Source organism: Aethalodelphis obliquidens, unplaced genomic scaffold (assembly GCF_003676395.1).
Source record: "Aethalodelphis obliquidens isolate GAN/ISIS:26980383/991018 unplaced genomic scaffold, ASM367639v1 scaffold5, whole genome shotgun sequence".
NCBI classification, from domain to species: domain Eukaryota; kingdom Metazoa; phylum Chordata; class Mammalia; order Artiodactyla; family Delphinidae; genus Aethalodelphis; species Aethalodelphis obliquidens.
The window spans coordinates 35,180,108-35,196,105 of NW_020837949.1; the positions used below are offsets into that span (position 1 = coordinate 35,180,108).

Sequence of the window (15,998 nt, forward strand, 5' to 3'; positions counted from 1 at the left end):
ATATGGAAGACAGAATAATGGAAATCACCCAATCAGAACAGCAGACAGAAAGACAAAAACCATGAAAGTGACATGGCAAAAAGAAAATTACAGGGCAATATCTCTGATGAATATAGATGCAAAAATCCTCAAGAAAATATTAGCAAACTGAATCTAACAACACATAAGGATTATAATATATGTGAAACGAAATATATATATTTGGGTTTTCCATAACCTTGTATGGAAAAACGAGAACGAACTTTCTGGCCAACTCAATATTACTCAGCCATAAAAAATAATAAAATATTACCATTTTCAGCAACCTGGATGGACCTAGAGAATACCATACTGAGCAAAATAGGACAGAGAAAAACAAACATTATATATCATTTATATGTCAATTCTAAAACAGAGTACAAATGAATATATATACAAAACAGAAACAGACTCACAGACATAGAAAACAAACCTATGGTTACCAAAGGGGAAAGCAGTGGGGGAGGGATAAATTAGGAGTATGGGATTAACAGATAAACACTACTATAGATAAAATAGATAAACAACAGGATTTACTGTATAACACAGGAACAATATTCAATATCTTTTAATAATCTACAATGGAAAATAATCTGAATATATATATATATATAACTGAATCGCTTTTCTAACACAATATTGTAATGAACTATACATCAATAAAAAAATAAATAAAATTGCATGTGTCCCTTTCATTAAGCTAAGAAATTAACATAACAAATATACTTGTAAGTCCTCTGTGGAATCTTCTCTGATCATACACCCTTACTCACTGTGCCATCCATTCTCCTATCTCTCCTTGTTACCAATATACTGAATTTCATGTTTATTTCTGTGCCTATATTTATTTCACTAGATTGTATGAGTCGCCAAATCAAAATATAATAGTATTTCGCTTTATTGATAACTGATATCATATGATATACATATATTTTTTGCAACTTGCTTTTCTCTCTTAACATCTTGCTTGGTAGATTTATTCCTGTTGATACTTATAGCTCTAGTTTACTTCACTTCTGTGCAGTAGATGAATACACTACACTTTATTCATCTGTCCTCCCTTGATAGGCTTTTTACTAACTTTTTACTTTTACAAATAATACTATTAGAAACATTCTCATATACGTTTCCTTGCGTTCTTTTGTAAGAGTTTCTCTAGAATGCATGCCTAGGAATGGAATTTCTGGGTTCTGGGTTTTATTATGTATCTTCAACTCTATCAGGTATTGTCAAATTTCCCTCCAAAATTCGTATACCTATTTACATTCTGATAGCATAGAAGAGTTCCCACGGCTCCACAACCTTTCTGGTTCTTATTATTGCCACATTGTTTGCCAATCTGATGGGTATGAAATGGTGTCTCATTGAGGTTTAACTTTTCATTTTCTTCAGACTGAGCTTCCTTTCATGTATCTATTGACTATTTGAGTTTCTGCTTATGTCTATTTTCTTATTTTTATACTATAACACATACTACTTTCTTAAAAATAACAGTAGAGGAAAAAATGGAAATGTAACACTGTTAACTTTCTCCACGACCCCCAAACTCTCTCCGCATCACCCCCAAATCCATGGCCTTATCAAAACAGACCTGTCCTGTCTTCTGCCTGACTTTCATTTGGGCCTCTGTGCATGCACTTCCCTCTGCTTGACTGAGCCTCCACAAACTCTCTTGAAGTATCCTTTCCTGATGCTCCTGCAGTACTGCTCTATTAATATATGAGGCACATTATATTTGAATGACTTATTTTTATGTTTATTCCATTCCTGCCTTTCCCACCTCCCTGCGACTGGACCTTAATCTCCTGAAGACCAGGGGTCAAATATAACTAGTTTTTGCTTTCCCAGAGCTCATCATATTGCCAGATATGAGACGAGTTTAACCTTATGGAGAGTTTACTAAGATCTGGGAAGAAAGTGTGCCAGCCCACAGCTGCTCCTCGGTGGCCCAATAAGAAATCTGTGAGTAGATACTATCTAGTTATGCTACTAAAAGGGTGATGCTGAGCAGGCAAGCTATTCACAGAACTAAGACTGTTCTAGAGTAGTGGTTCGCAGCCTTGGCTTCTCATTAAAATCACCTGGGGAGCTTTAAAAAATACTAGTATCTGGCTTCTGCCTCCAGAGATTCACATTTAACTGGTCAAGGATACACACTTAGAACTGGGATAGTTAAGAGTGCCAGGTGACCCTAATGTGGCCACAGTTTTTAAAAATGCTATTGTTCTAAGGATGCACTATTAGAATTGGCTACAGGAGGAGCTCTTTGTAGCTTTAATATCAAGAAATGGCCTCCGTGACAGACGAGGTAAACATCTCAGATTGCTTGCAGGTGTGAACTGCAGCCCTTCTCATAATGACCATCATTAGCGAGCCACTGCTATCATAGGAAGGGGCTGCCACGAGGTGATGAGAAGATGCTATTCACATAGTATCACCTCTAGTTGCCGCTATAAATATAAGGCTGGGGAGACCTCAATGCACCGAGGTTTCTTTTCCTCCTTTCTATTCTATGAACAACACATAGCAATGAGGGAAGACCAGAAATCATATGCCTTCTCTGGTGGCAACTTTTCCTCAATAACCCTATCTAAACGGTTATTTGAAATAGTAGAAAAGACTTTGAATCATAAGACAACCTTCAGCTTCTCAAAGAAAGTGGATGACTTTGAAAAAAGTGAAGTACATAGAGTGTAGATTAAATTTAATGTTTAACACAATTCTTCAGTATAGTTATGATAAAATTCTCAAAGAAAAGCTTTGTTATAGGACCCACAATAAAGTTAAACATGAACTATCCTATTCTCTAATGTCTACGTCATGTTTTATTTCCTCATTGACTTTTTCCGTTTCTTCACCTAACAGACCGAGCAAGAAAGAGGTGTGTTACAGGACGAGTAAAGCGGCAGTCATATTAAGTCCTGGTTATATATTGCTGCATAGCAACCTACTCCAAACAGTTAACGGCTAAAAACAGCAGCTTATTATTATCTCACGGTTCTACGTGTTGACTGAGTTTACCTGGGTGGTTCTCACTTGGTGTCTCCTGGGTTTCAGTCAGTTGGAAGCTGAGGCTGGAGCCTCTGAAGGTTGGACTGGGCCGGCTATTTAGACTCACGCACAGGCCGGCGCGCTGCCGCGTACAGTCTGTGCGCGGAACTCAGCGGCGCGGGCTGTTGACGGAAATGCCCACGGCTACGCGGCCCCTCCACGTGACTTGGTTTTCTCACAACATGGCGGCTGAGTCCTGAGAGCGAGTGTCCTTGGAGGGAGCATTCTAAGAGGCCGGGAATAGAAGCTGCCGGTACTTTTTAGACCTAGGCCCAGAGTTCCCAGAATGTCACTTTTGCCTCAGTATACCGGTCAAAGCAGTCACAGTGTCCACGCAGTTTAAAGGGTGTAGAAAATAGTCTTCATCCCTTGATGGGGGGGTGTCAAGGTCACACTGGAAGCAAGCAAGGGACCATCTTAGGAAGCATAATCTATCACCAACAGCTCTGTTTTTAAATTTTTATTGCTGTTAATAATTTGACCAGAGAAATGTCTCAGAGTTACTAAAGAGTTCACTATAAATGGTGAAAACCCGTACGTTGTTAAGACTATGTAAATTGTGACATGATGAGCTGCCTTCATGTTATGAAATCAGAAACAGTAACCTCAGAGTTACATCTTGAGACTAGTTTTGATAAGTGAACCTCAAATGTTTTGTTTATTTAATGAAATAATTTAGAAATTATTTGGTCTTTTCAATAACATCATTAACAAAAGTTATGATTATTAGCCTTTAAATGTTCGGTATGATATTAGCATATTATGATGACTGCATTATCTTTTTTGTGGGAAGGGGGAAGTATGGAATGTTTAGTGGAAAATTCAATTTACTACAAATATATTATTTTCAAAGATGAAATAGTAATCGTAAACTAATTTATTCTTATATCTTTAGAATCTTATAAAGTGAAGTTATGGAATGGCCTCAGATATATCTTTTTTTGTATGAAACATGTATACACACATATATTATTGGAGGTATGTCTTCTTGGTATGTAAGAACAAATTTGTTGGATTTATTAGAACGATAATTGCTCCATGTAGTCAACTGACTAGTGCTTTGGTATTTTATAATTGATGGGGAGCTACAAAATTCCCACATAACTTTATGCTGTGATAAGACTGTAGAAGGAAATATGTAATTATTCAATGGGCATTCATACTTGCTACATTTTTCTGTCAAAAGAAAAAAAATAATGTAACTAAACTCTATGCTCTCTTTTTCCCACACCATCTCTATTTTGTTAATCCCTCTGACGAGCTGTGCACATTTTTGTCAGTATATGAAGGGATGGAAATAGCATTTTGGCTATAAACGTGTCAAAATGATTGTGGTTAAAAAATGGCAGTTTATGGGACAAGGGGTTATTTTCTGAAGTAGTATTTAGAATAATCTGGGAATTGGGAATAGATACGTCAAGAAGTCTTTTGATGTATTGCAAAAAGAGAGTCATTTTAAAAATACATTGATTTGTAAGGTCTAGAAAGTCACTGTGGGAACTGGGGGGCTCAATCATAAAAACAACAAAGTGGGAAATACTTTGGCTTTCACACCCTCTTTTATTCAACTCATATCCCATTTCTTCCTCCAGCATAAACAGGCTTCAAACTTCAGTGAAGCACTTTTGTTATCATACCATGCATCAGATTTCCCTTTATGGGACACCCTTGGGAATACCTGAAAGTGAGACGCTGTATAGATGCACAAATTCAAAGGCGCCACTGCCTTCTCAGAAGAGGAGAGACAGAAACAAACTTATTAGCAATATACGACATCCAAATAGCTAATACGAAAAATTAATGCTACTAAAAGCTTTGATAAAAAAAATAATGAATTGGCAGAGATGAACATTTCCTAATCAAATTGGGCTAAACTGGTTAGAAAAAATATTTACCTTTTTAAATTTCTAACTTTTTCAGGAGAATATCAAGGTGAATTTTGTACCTTATTCAAGAGTATAGAGGTAGTCAGTCCATAATTCATGAAGGAAAATTCTGGAACTGAAATTATTTCTTCTGGCTAAATCTTAACCACATACATCAGTAGACAAGTTTTTTCCTTTGGGAGCATGAGAAAAGTATGAGGCTTTTATGTCCACACAACTATAGGGCAAATGTCAAGGCTCATTTTAAAAAGCAACTTCATGTATTCATTCGTTCATTCATTCATTCATTTACTCGTCTATATATTCTTGAGCACTTATTAATGGTAAGCCCTTTTCTGGGTGATTGGATACATCACTGACCAAAACAGACAAACATTCCTGCCCTCATGGAGTTTACATCCTAGCAGGGACTGAAGTAAGTGCTATAACCTCATTCTTCCAAAATGATAGGTTGGAACAGAAAAACATGGTTTATGCTGATTAAGGTAAAGATATTTGCAGTAAAAACAAACAAGCAAAAAAGCCTCTAACTAAATATTAGTTGTGTATTAGAAACTAAAAGTGTCCCATTCATCTGACCTTCGCTTGCTATTCTACTCCATTCCTCAGTGATGTTTGCTTCTGTAAATTTTATATGGCTTTATAAGTATGAACCAGTTTTCCTTGGTTTTAAGAGGTCACCAATTGTAAGAGGCTCCATTCAAATAAAATATTTTAGCAAAAATATATCAATAAAAAAGACACTACCAATAGTGAGTAGACACTACTACTGATTGCAAGACACATTTCAGGGAAAAAAGCGAGCTTTAGTTTTAATAAATGCTGTATGTGTAACCTGAGTAACCTCATGGTCTTCACCATTATTTTGTGTAGTATAGGGAAGTCCCGTCCCCTTGCTGGAGTCACTCCGAACTCTTTTTCCATATTTCATTGTTAAGTGCCTCAAGCAATCTTGGCCTCCCCTCTGTTAGTAATGATGTAGTTAAGGCTTCCGGCTATTTCCTGCCAGAGCAATGGCTTTCCAACTGTCTTTAAAGGCTGGCAGCTCGGACCTACTAACTTCCTCTAGAAAGTTTTTTTTTAATCTCCTTGGTTTTCTGAGTCTCAGCACCCCGGCTCTTGCTGCTTTGTAATATAGTTTAAGACCTTTCCTTGACTCAAATTTATCATATTAGGGCCTAGAAGAAGTCCAAATGTAGTTAGCTTTTAAAATATGAATTTTTCTGATTTCTGTATATAAAGGATTATATTTATTAAGAACAAATGGAATCATGTTACATATTCTGTTCTAATGCACACACATATGTGTATATGTATATGTGTGTATGTGTGAATGTTTGTATATTTTGTGTAACTAAATATTATAGGTAATTACCTTATTCATTTTACTGGGTTGTATAGTGTTCTACTATATGAATATATAAAACGCTAATTAATAAATATGTTGCTTCTATTTGTTATTACAATATTGCTACAATGAATATCTTTTACACACGCATATATGTGAAGATGTATATGTGTGTGTATCTGTGTGTATCTTTGAACACTAATGTGAGTGTATATATATATATATATATATATATATCTTAAATAAATAAATGAATTTATTTGTTAAATAAATTCCTAGAGCTAGATCTTGTGGGTCAATTAATATTGCTATTTGAAATTTTGATTTTTTTGCCTGAATTGTCTATCATATAACCTTGATAGCAATTCTAAAGTCCTAGGATGGAAGTCACAGAGGAAGCAAAGCCTCCTGCTTTGCAATATTTGTCATGGACACTGCAAAACATGAAGAAAACATTTACATCTGCTTTTCTTGGAATAGTAGTATATTGATTAAAAATCATACTGAATAGAATAATTTTGGTTTAGTGGTTTGGGACATCAAGTTTTTTGGGACATCAATTTTTTGGGACATCAAAAAATTCTATTGGAATAGTTTCCTATACGTCTGTCTTTTAAGACTAAAGGGATGTTACTGTCATTGGAAGTATTTGATAGATGCTGATAAAATCTAAATGGTGATTTGGGGCGTGCCAGTAACAATCATGAATAAAGGTTTAGAGGCCACTGCCACTTATTGAACGTACTTTTATTGTATTTGCTGTATTGTATGTACTTATACAAAACTTATTAATTCTATTTTTTTTTCTATTTTCAAGTAACTCTCTAAATGTGCAGATAATGGCAGAAAATCAGCTTGACACAGACAACTGTGCTTTTGCAGTGCAGCGTACTCATCAAGCTGACTGGTGAATTATTTCATGATAAGATAATTTTCCTTCAAATCTTAATACCATAGAGGTCACGTGGTCTGGTGATATTCATGAGGAAACTGTCACTTTCAGGCTCCTAATATCAGTCACTCTTCTATCTATATTTGGTCTATGGATTCAGGAAAGTGTGATAGCAGTTATTAGCTGCTCTCAGAAAATCCTCTTCCAAGATAGATTTATTTCCTGATTAATGATGGGAATGATCCCATATTAATTTCAGTTTTTGATATCAACAATTTTATGTTAACATCATTCTTGTTATGTTCACCTTTCAAATTACTATGATCATTCTAATGATTAAAAAGCTATCATTTGACTTAGATTCACTCCATAATTATCGATCATAGCATTTCTGACATTTCTTACTAAATTGGGGTTCAGGAGGTTGTACTCCAACTAAAAAAAGCTTTTCCTAAAGAAACTTTTTTTAAAAAAATATGCATATTCAGGTAAATTTAAAGCATAGAAAACCAGGGAAGTAATATTAGTCATACATTCTATCCTGAGTATGATTTTTGATAGATGCAGTGAAATTTGTTTTACTGCTTTTTATTCTTGAAATTAGGATACCTCCTGCAATCTTGTGTTTGCAGTCATAGTTTTCTCAACATTTATGTTATAACAACATCAAATTGCTTTTTCCATTATTCTATTTTTAAAGTTGCATTCTTAGACCGTTCTAACTATATTCTACATAATTCACTATGATTAATGAGTTAGGGCTTTGAATTGGAGCATAAGAAAACTACTCTCAGTTAGTACCTAAAGAATATAATAATTCCCTTAATACTTCTCCCTTTTGGACATGTTCTTATGAAGTAAATCTATGAAGGCAGCAAACAATTTAAAAACTAGGAAGTACTATACAAAATTTTATATTCCCTTTTTCATAGTCAATTCTGTAAGTGTGAATGACAAATGTTTGTAAAAATTTTTCAGTTATATACAAATCTTTACTTACTGGATTTCCTGTTGTTTATCTATTGCCAGTTTTGTTTTGTTTTGTTTTCAAATACCATAATATCTTCTCCAATAAAGTATCTCTTCTTTATTCGTTGTTTTGTTACGGTGGATTCAAGTAAAATATATGTCTCTTTTGTTCTAAAAATCTGAAGACTGCAAATAATAAGACTACATCTTATTGATATCCTTTGGTCATTTACACTTACCAATATTTTAATATTGGAGTTACATCTTTTGAATTTTCATACTCTGCTTTTAATGCATTAAATATAACATCTACAGTGGATCTTCATTATGGAAACATCTGTGTAAATTTTAACAGTTACTCTTCTTTACACATTGGACAATCATTGAAGTGAGATCTTGAAGGTCAATCAAGTTCCTTTGACATCTGCCTGAGTCTTGTGATTAGATGTCGTTAAAGAAGCAAGGAACTAGATAAGGAATTGCGATGGCATTGAAATTTAGAAGCAGAAAATATATTTTGGGAAGTTTGTTCCTAATGTTATTCTGCACAGCAACAAATGAGTGTGACATCAATAATTATCCTTGGTTTTACTCAATGGGATCAGAGCCACTGGTTGGTAACCCCTGAAATGTTTTCTGAATATTATTACCATAAGAAATATTTTTTTAAGATGGAAACTGGTCTTCACACTGGATCAAAACTTTATTTAAAAAAAAACTGTTATACTAAAGAGAATTTTCCATTCAAGAGCAGTAAAGGAAACACCAAACTTATATTCTGCCTTACTTGGATATACTTTTAATCCCTATATAGATTTAAAAAGAAAGCGAAAATAGTAATTTAGATCACAGCATAGAGGACAATTTAGGAAAAAATGCTTATTTAGTAAAGACACAATTTAATGGTCAGAATTCTCTTTAGAGTTGATTGATTTCTAAAGTTCAGATCCAGAAGACATGATCCATCCTCTTACATTATACTCAGTTTATTGACTCAAAAGAATGGAACTGGAAATGACTGCAAAAGGTTCATAAACTTTAATAGATAACAAGCTACATAGAGGCAACTCTGAGAATCAGTTTCCAGGTTCTTAGTCAAGTGTTCTATTACAATACGCTGCTTTGACTCCTTGTAACCCATCCCTCACATAAACCTTCCTTGCTTATTTAACATAGACCCCTGAATATTCCTTTAATTGTGTTTTTTAGCCATTATCATCTGTTAGAAAATACAATTAACATTAAATTCCTCATGATGCAACCTATGCTCATTTTGTTCTTTTTTAAAAAAAACTTTAGACATACTGACAAGTAGCATAAACTTAAATATCTTCTTTTCTTCCTTTAATCTAAGTGATATTCTAGTTTATGATACTAAACTTGCTTCACACTTCTTTTACTTTGTAAGATCTTGAAATCAATATAGAAATGTTATTTAATGATTTTCAGTGTAAAGTATGTGACTCTTTTTCTGTCTTTGTAAAATATATGTAATATAGGTAATAGCATCCCTGTCTGTAATGCTTATGGTAACAAATGTTATATATAAAGTATTTTTATCTAATCTCTAGAGTATACTCTGGTTGACAGATTTTCTTTTTAATTTTGCCATCTTCTATTGACAACAATATGTCACAGATTTTTTTATTCATTTCAAATAAATCATTTCTTCCCACCAAAATTTTCATTTTGTCCTGACTTCGTGCTTTTTTAGATTAACATTCTACCTAGAAAGCATTCCATCTACTTTATATATTCCTGGTACATAACTGCAGGTTAGAAAAAATTTTTTTGAGTGAAATAAGAAAAAGAGGAAGGGATATAACATTTACTTAGTGTCATTGTATCAGGCACCACCATGCTTTATTACTACCTTGTTACAAACTAGGCAGATTCCCAGGTAAAATAATTTGTACATGACAACAGTTAAGAAGCAGCAGATCCAAGATTTTAACTCCAGTCTTTCTGACTCTAAAGCTGCTTTCTACTTCACCAACCTGCCTTGGTAGAAGTACGTAATCTACAAATCTTTTGCAGTGATTTCTTAATATTAAAATAAATAAAATAGATCTGGTAGTACTATGAATGGTGATTCTATTTCTGCACCAAATCTTGCATTTAACCTATTCTTATCATACCTCCCACTATTTTTCTATTTCAGGCATTTGTTACACCCCATTTAGATTTCCATAATAACCCCTTAATGATTCTCCTCTCTCTCTGGTTCCCTTCTATACTGAAGTAATGTTCCCAAAGCATATCTTTTATCATGTCATTCTTCTGTTTGAAAGTGTTTCAAGGTTTCTAATTATCTACATGACAAAATTTAGTTTATACTCTTCATTGACGTGGTCTCACTGTGCTCCCTCAAACACCTCTGCTGAACTCTTTACATCTTTGGGAGTTAATCATCCCTTTTCCAAATTCATACTTTGCTTTCTCTGCTCACTCCACCTGGAATAATCCCTCCTTTTCCCATCATTTATAGAAATGCTTTTCACCCGAAAGTGAAATGCTTCTTATTCAATAAATACAGCTCAGGACCCCACCTGGAAGTATTCTCTCCTGCCTCTGTTTCCATAGAGCTTTGTAGCTAGGTGACAACTAAAGTTATTGAGGATGTTTAGACTCTACAAGAATTTGCTGTGACAACTGTCTTCAGATATTAGAAGAGCACTCAGCTGGAAGAAGGGTAGGCTCTGGGAAGAACAAGAACCAGATGGATATATTATGGTGGGATAGGTTGCAGCAACTTTAGTATCTGCTTCAAGAAACAGTGAATTATTTCTTCAAAGGAAGCATTTCAGCAAACTCTGGATGTTCCCTGAGTGTGGATATCATAGGATTTATGATTCAATCACCATTATTTATCTTATAGTAGTTTGTGTTCATGGTATTTTCCCTACTAGACTTGAGCTCTTTAAGAGTAAGGACTTTAAAAAAAAAAAAAAGAATAAGGACTTTTGATTATAGGTGTGTCTCTCATCGTGTTTATTGGTTTGGCTTTGTTACACCAAGAAAATATGAGCACACACCCCTAGTACCACATGGTGTAAATATAAAATAGATTTTATTAGGAGAAAAACTTTCAAGCAAAGAAATAGCAAAGTGTACCATCTTTAAAGTCTCACAATCCCCAGTAGAAGTGGGGTTATATTGTGCCTAGCTTGGCTGTGTGCACCTTGCAAAGTGCTCAGCTGAAGAGGCTTCAGTGGTAAGATAAATCTAGGCAAGCATTACTTCCCTGCTGGAGGAACTGGCCTTGTTAGAAAGGAGGAGCCTCTGGATCACAGCCTCTAATATCAATCTATTCTTCTCTTGAGCTAAGACCTGCTGAGCTAATTTCTCGCTAAATTATCCAAAGCGAGGTAATGAGTCACCCAGGTCTGTTTCTTCATATACTTGCAATGCCTTTGCATGAAAACAAGTACTCCTTAACAGCAGTACTGAAAGAGAAAGAAGGTAAATAGATCTCTATCATGTTCATATTTTTATCTGACACAAGAAAAAAGAGTAGAAAATGGAAATAAACCTTTGGACTTTTGTATCCATTCAGAAACTAATAATTAATGTGCCCAGTAAGGAAGTGTGCCAATTCATCATCAGTTGTAAGAAACAGAAAACAGTTTGCAGATGACATGATACTATACGTAGAGAATCCTAAAGATGCTACCAGAAAACTACTAGAGCTAATCAATGAATTTGGTAAAGCAGCAGGATACAAAATTAATGCACAGAAATCTCTTGCATTCCTATACACTAATGATGAAAAATCTGAAAGAGAAATTGAGGAAATACTCACATTTACCACTGCAACCAAAAGAATATAATACCTAGGAATAAACCTACCAAGGGAGACAAAAGACCTGTATGCAGAAAACTATAAGACATTGATGAAAGAAATTAAAGATGATACAAATAGATGGAGAGATATACCATGTTCTTGGATTGGAAGAATCAACATTGTGAAAATGACTATACTACCCAAAGCAATCTACAGATTCAATGCAATCCCTATCAAACTACCAATGGCATTCTTCACAGAGCTGGAACAAAAAATTTCACAATTTGTATGGAAGCACAAAAGACCCCTAATAGCCAAAGCAATCTTGAGAACAAAAAATGGAGCTGGAGGAATCAGGCTCCCCAACTTCAAACTATACTACAAAGCTACGCTAATCAAGACAGTATGGAACTGGCACAAAAATAGAAATATAGATCTATGGTACAGGATAGAAAGCCCAGAGACAAACCCATGCACATGTGGTCACCTAATTTATGACAAAGGAGGCAAGAACATACAATGGAGAAAAGACAGTCTCTTCAATAAGTGGTGCTGGGAAAACTGGACAGCTACATATAGAAGAATGAAATTAGAACATTCCCTAACACCATACACAAAAATAAACTCAAAATGGATTAGAGACCTAAATGTAAGACCGGACACTATAAAACTCTTAGAGGAAAACAGGAAAAACACTCTTTGACATAACCCACAGCAAGATCTTTTTTGACCCACCTCCTAGAGTAATGAAAATAAAAACAAAAGTAAACAAATGGGACCTATTGAAACTTAAAACATTTTGAAGAGCAAAGGAAACCATAAACAAGACAAAAAGACAACCCTCAGAATGGGAGAAAATATTTGCAAATGAAGCAACGGACAAAGGACTAATCCCAAAATATACAAACAGCTCATGGAGCTCGGTATCAAAAAAAACAAAGAACTCAACTAAAGAAATGGGTGAAAGAACTAAATAGACGTTTCACCAAAGAAGACATACAGATGGCCAAGAGGCACATGAAAAGATGCTCAACGTCACTAATTATTAGAGAAATGCAAGTCAAAACTACAATGATGTATCACCTCACACTGGTTAGAATGGCCATCATCAAAAAGCTACAAACAATAAATGCTGGAGAGGGTGTGGAGAAAAGGGAACCCTCTTACACTGTTGGTGGGAATGTAAATTGATACAGCCACTATGGAGAACAGTACGGAGGTTCCTTAAAAAACTAAAAGTAGAACTACCATATGACCTAGCAATCCCACTACTGGGCATATACCCTGAGAAAACCATAATTCAAAAAGAGTCATGTACCACAATGTTCATTGCAGCACTATTTACAATAGCCAGGACATGGATACAACCTAAATGTCCAACGATAGATGAATGGATAAAGAAGATGTGGTACATATATACAATGGAATATTACTCAGACATAAAAAGGAACAAAATTGGGTCATTTGTAGAGATGTGGATGGACCTAGAGTCTGTCATACAGAGTGAAGTAAGTCAGAAAGAGAAAAACAAATATTGTATATTAACGCATATATGTGGAATCTAGAAAAATGGTACAGATGAACCTATTTGTAGGGCAAGAATAGAGATGTAGACGTAGAGAATGGACATGTGGACATGGGGGGGAGGGGAGGGTGGGATGAATTGGGAGATTAAATTTGACATAAATACACTACCATGTATAAAATAGATAGCTAGTGGGAACCTGCTGTGTAGCACAGGAAGCTCAGCTCTGTGATGACCTAGATGGGTGGGATGGGGGGTGTGTGGGAGGGAGGTCCAAGGGGGAGGGGATATATGTATACATAGAGCTGATTCACTTCATTGTACAGCAGAAACTAACACAACATTGTAAAGCAGTTTTACTCCAAAAAAAAAAAAAAAAAAGACCTGGGTTTGAGAGTTGAATGTGACTTTCTTTGCAAACTGAGGCAGGTCGTCTGAATTTTCTGTAACTTAGTTTCCTGCCTCACAGTGATATTGTGCAGAGACTCATACAAGTATGTTACGATATACTTTCTGTTTTTTGTTTTATGGAATCTTCCTCAAGAGACAACTCTATTTTCTCAAAATACTGCTCATGGTTTTAATGTTGTTTGAGGTAAAATAAGGAAATATAGGAGCCAGTTAGTGCCACAAGTTACCTATTCTAAGAACAAGCTTATTCTGAAAATTGCTGTCCTTCCATTGGCAAAATCACACATTTGCTTCTGTTGTGGGGTTGAGGTTGATCCAAGAAGCAGTAAATTTCGACTGTGGCTGCCACTTACTGCCAGCCTTCATCTCTTACTGCCTCCTAAACACATGCTTCACGCACAGTAAGGTTATTTAACACCGGTTCTTAGTTTTGCCAAGTGATCTTCAGTGACACAATTCCTGACAATAAAATAAAATAGAAGCCAAAAGACAAAACCAGCATGAAATCTGTAGGTAGCACGATACAACACTAGGACAATGGGGATGGGACTGGTAAAGGTCATTCTCTGGCTACACTATCAGTTGAAAATATATGGGAATGGTAATAGTAAATTACAGCTGGAGAGGAGTTGGCCTTCACTTATTCTATGTCGTGGTGGGAAATGGGGTGGGAATTGACAGGTGAGTAGTAGAGGGAGGGGAAGAACAGTAAAGGAGACTAGAGAGACTGGGCGGAACATGAGGAATGGGAGGACAAACAGTATAGGCATCCAAGCGCAACTGAGATTTAATTAGATTCTATTTTAGATTATGTCAAATAACACTTTTACCCATGTAGCAATTGGGAACTGACATTTAATTAGTGAATGACAAGCAAGATATAGCAAGGTGACATGGAACCACTAAAGAATAAAGCCATCATTATTTCTCTCGCAGTTTATACTTGCAAAAATTTTGTATTGTCCTTTATTAAACCTTTGAAATATTACTGTGAGAAAGATGGATAACGAGAACTAGCTATTGACTCTCTCTTGTGGGCTAAACAAAAGGAAATTGGCTTAATTGTAGTCAAGTAAAAATGTCTTGGCTAAAAAGCCCATATCTGTGCTAAAAAGTATTCCTAAATGAATTGCCCTTTCAGTAAACAGCTATTGAACCTACTAATTTTTATCTTTACAATACATCAGCTTTAAGCCAGGGTGATTACATTGGAAGACCCAGGGTTGAACACAGACGTAGAAGGCAAAGGCAGCTTTCTACACTGTATGTTTAACACTCGCTTGCCCTCGAATTCTTCCCAAAAGACTGCCACATTTCCTGAAATTTTCACATTTTTGACTCTTTGGGATGAGTCACTGAGGACCCCCACTGTGGAAAATTGTATCTGGACTACACTGTACTTAATTTTAGCCATCTGCATTCACCTAATTTTTTTAAGAATAATTCCCAATCATCTAAAAAAATTCCAAGAGAATGGAACGTGGGAGTGGGGAAGTGAATGAAGAATTGTTTAAGACAAAAGTTACCAGGTAAAATTCCCCAGTGGTGGCTTGTGAGCATGGAAATCCCTAGAGAAGGAGGCCATCCATTTGAGATTACAAAGAACATGTCCAGTAATTGAATTATTCACTCAACAAATATTTATTGAGCCCATATAATAATGCAGAAGACACTGTCCTTGGTGCTGGGGCTAGGGTAGTTAATAAAACAGACAAAAATCCCTGTCTTCATGGACCTTTCATTCTAATGGGGAAGACAGACAAAAAACAATGATAAATGAGCCAACTATATATATATAGAGAGAGAGACAGAGAGGCAGAGAGACACAGAGACACAGATAGAATGTGTGTTAAATATTGACATGGGTTAAGGAGAAAAAGAAAGCAGGGCAAGGGGACAAGAAGTTGTGTGTACGTGTGCTTCCCAGAGAGGAGCTTGTAATTTTAGAGAAGAAAGTTGTTGTTGATTTTTTTTTTTTTTTTTTTTTTTTGTGGTATGCGGGCCTCTCACTGTCGTGGCCTCTCCCGTTGCAGAGCACAGGCTCCGGACGCGCAGGCTCAGCGGCCATGGCTCACGGGCCCAGCCGCTCCGCGGCATGTGGGATCCTCCCGGAC

The 15,998-nt window shown here is 35.6% G+C and overlaps 1 long non-coding RNA gene across 1 annotated transcript in view; it reads right to left on the reverse strand.

Annotated features, from left to right (window-relative positions):
• Nucleotides 1-652: 652 nt before the first annotated feature.
• Nucleotides 653-15,998, reverse strand: part of LOC113618199 (uncharacterized) — a 64,346-nt gene continuing 49,000 nt past the window's right edge. The window contains exon 4 of the long non-coding RNA XR_003431921.1: nucleotides 653-5,128. This is a non-coding gene — a long non-coding RNA (uncharacterized LOC113618199). The remainder of the gene's footprint in view (nucleotides 5,129-15,998) is intronic.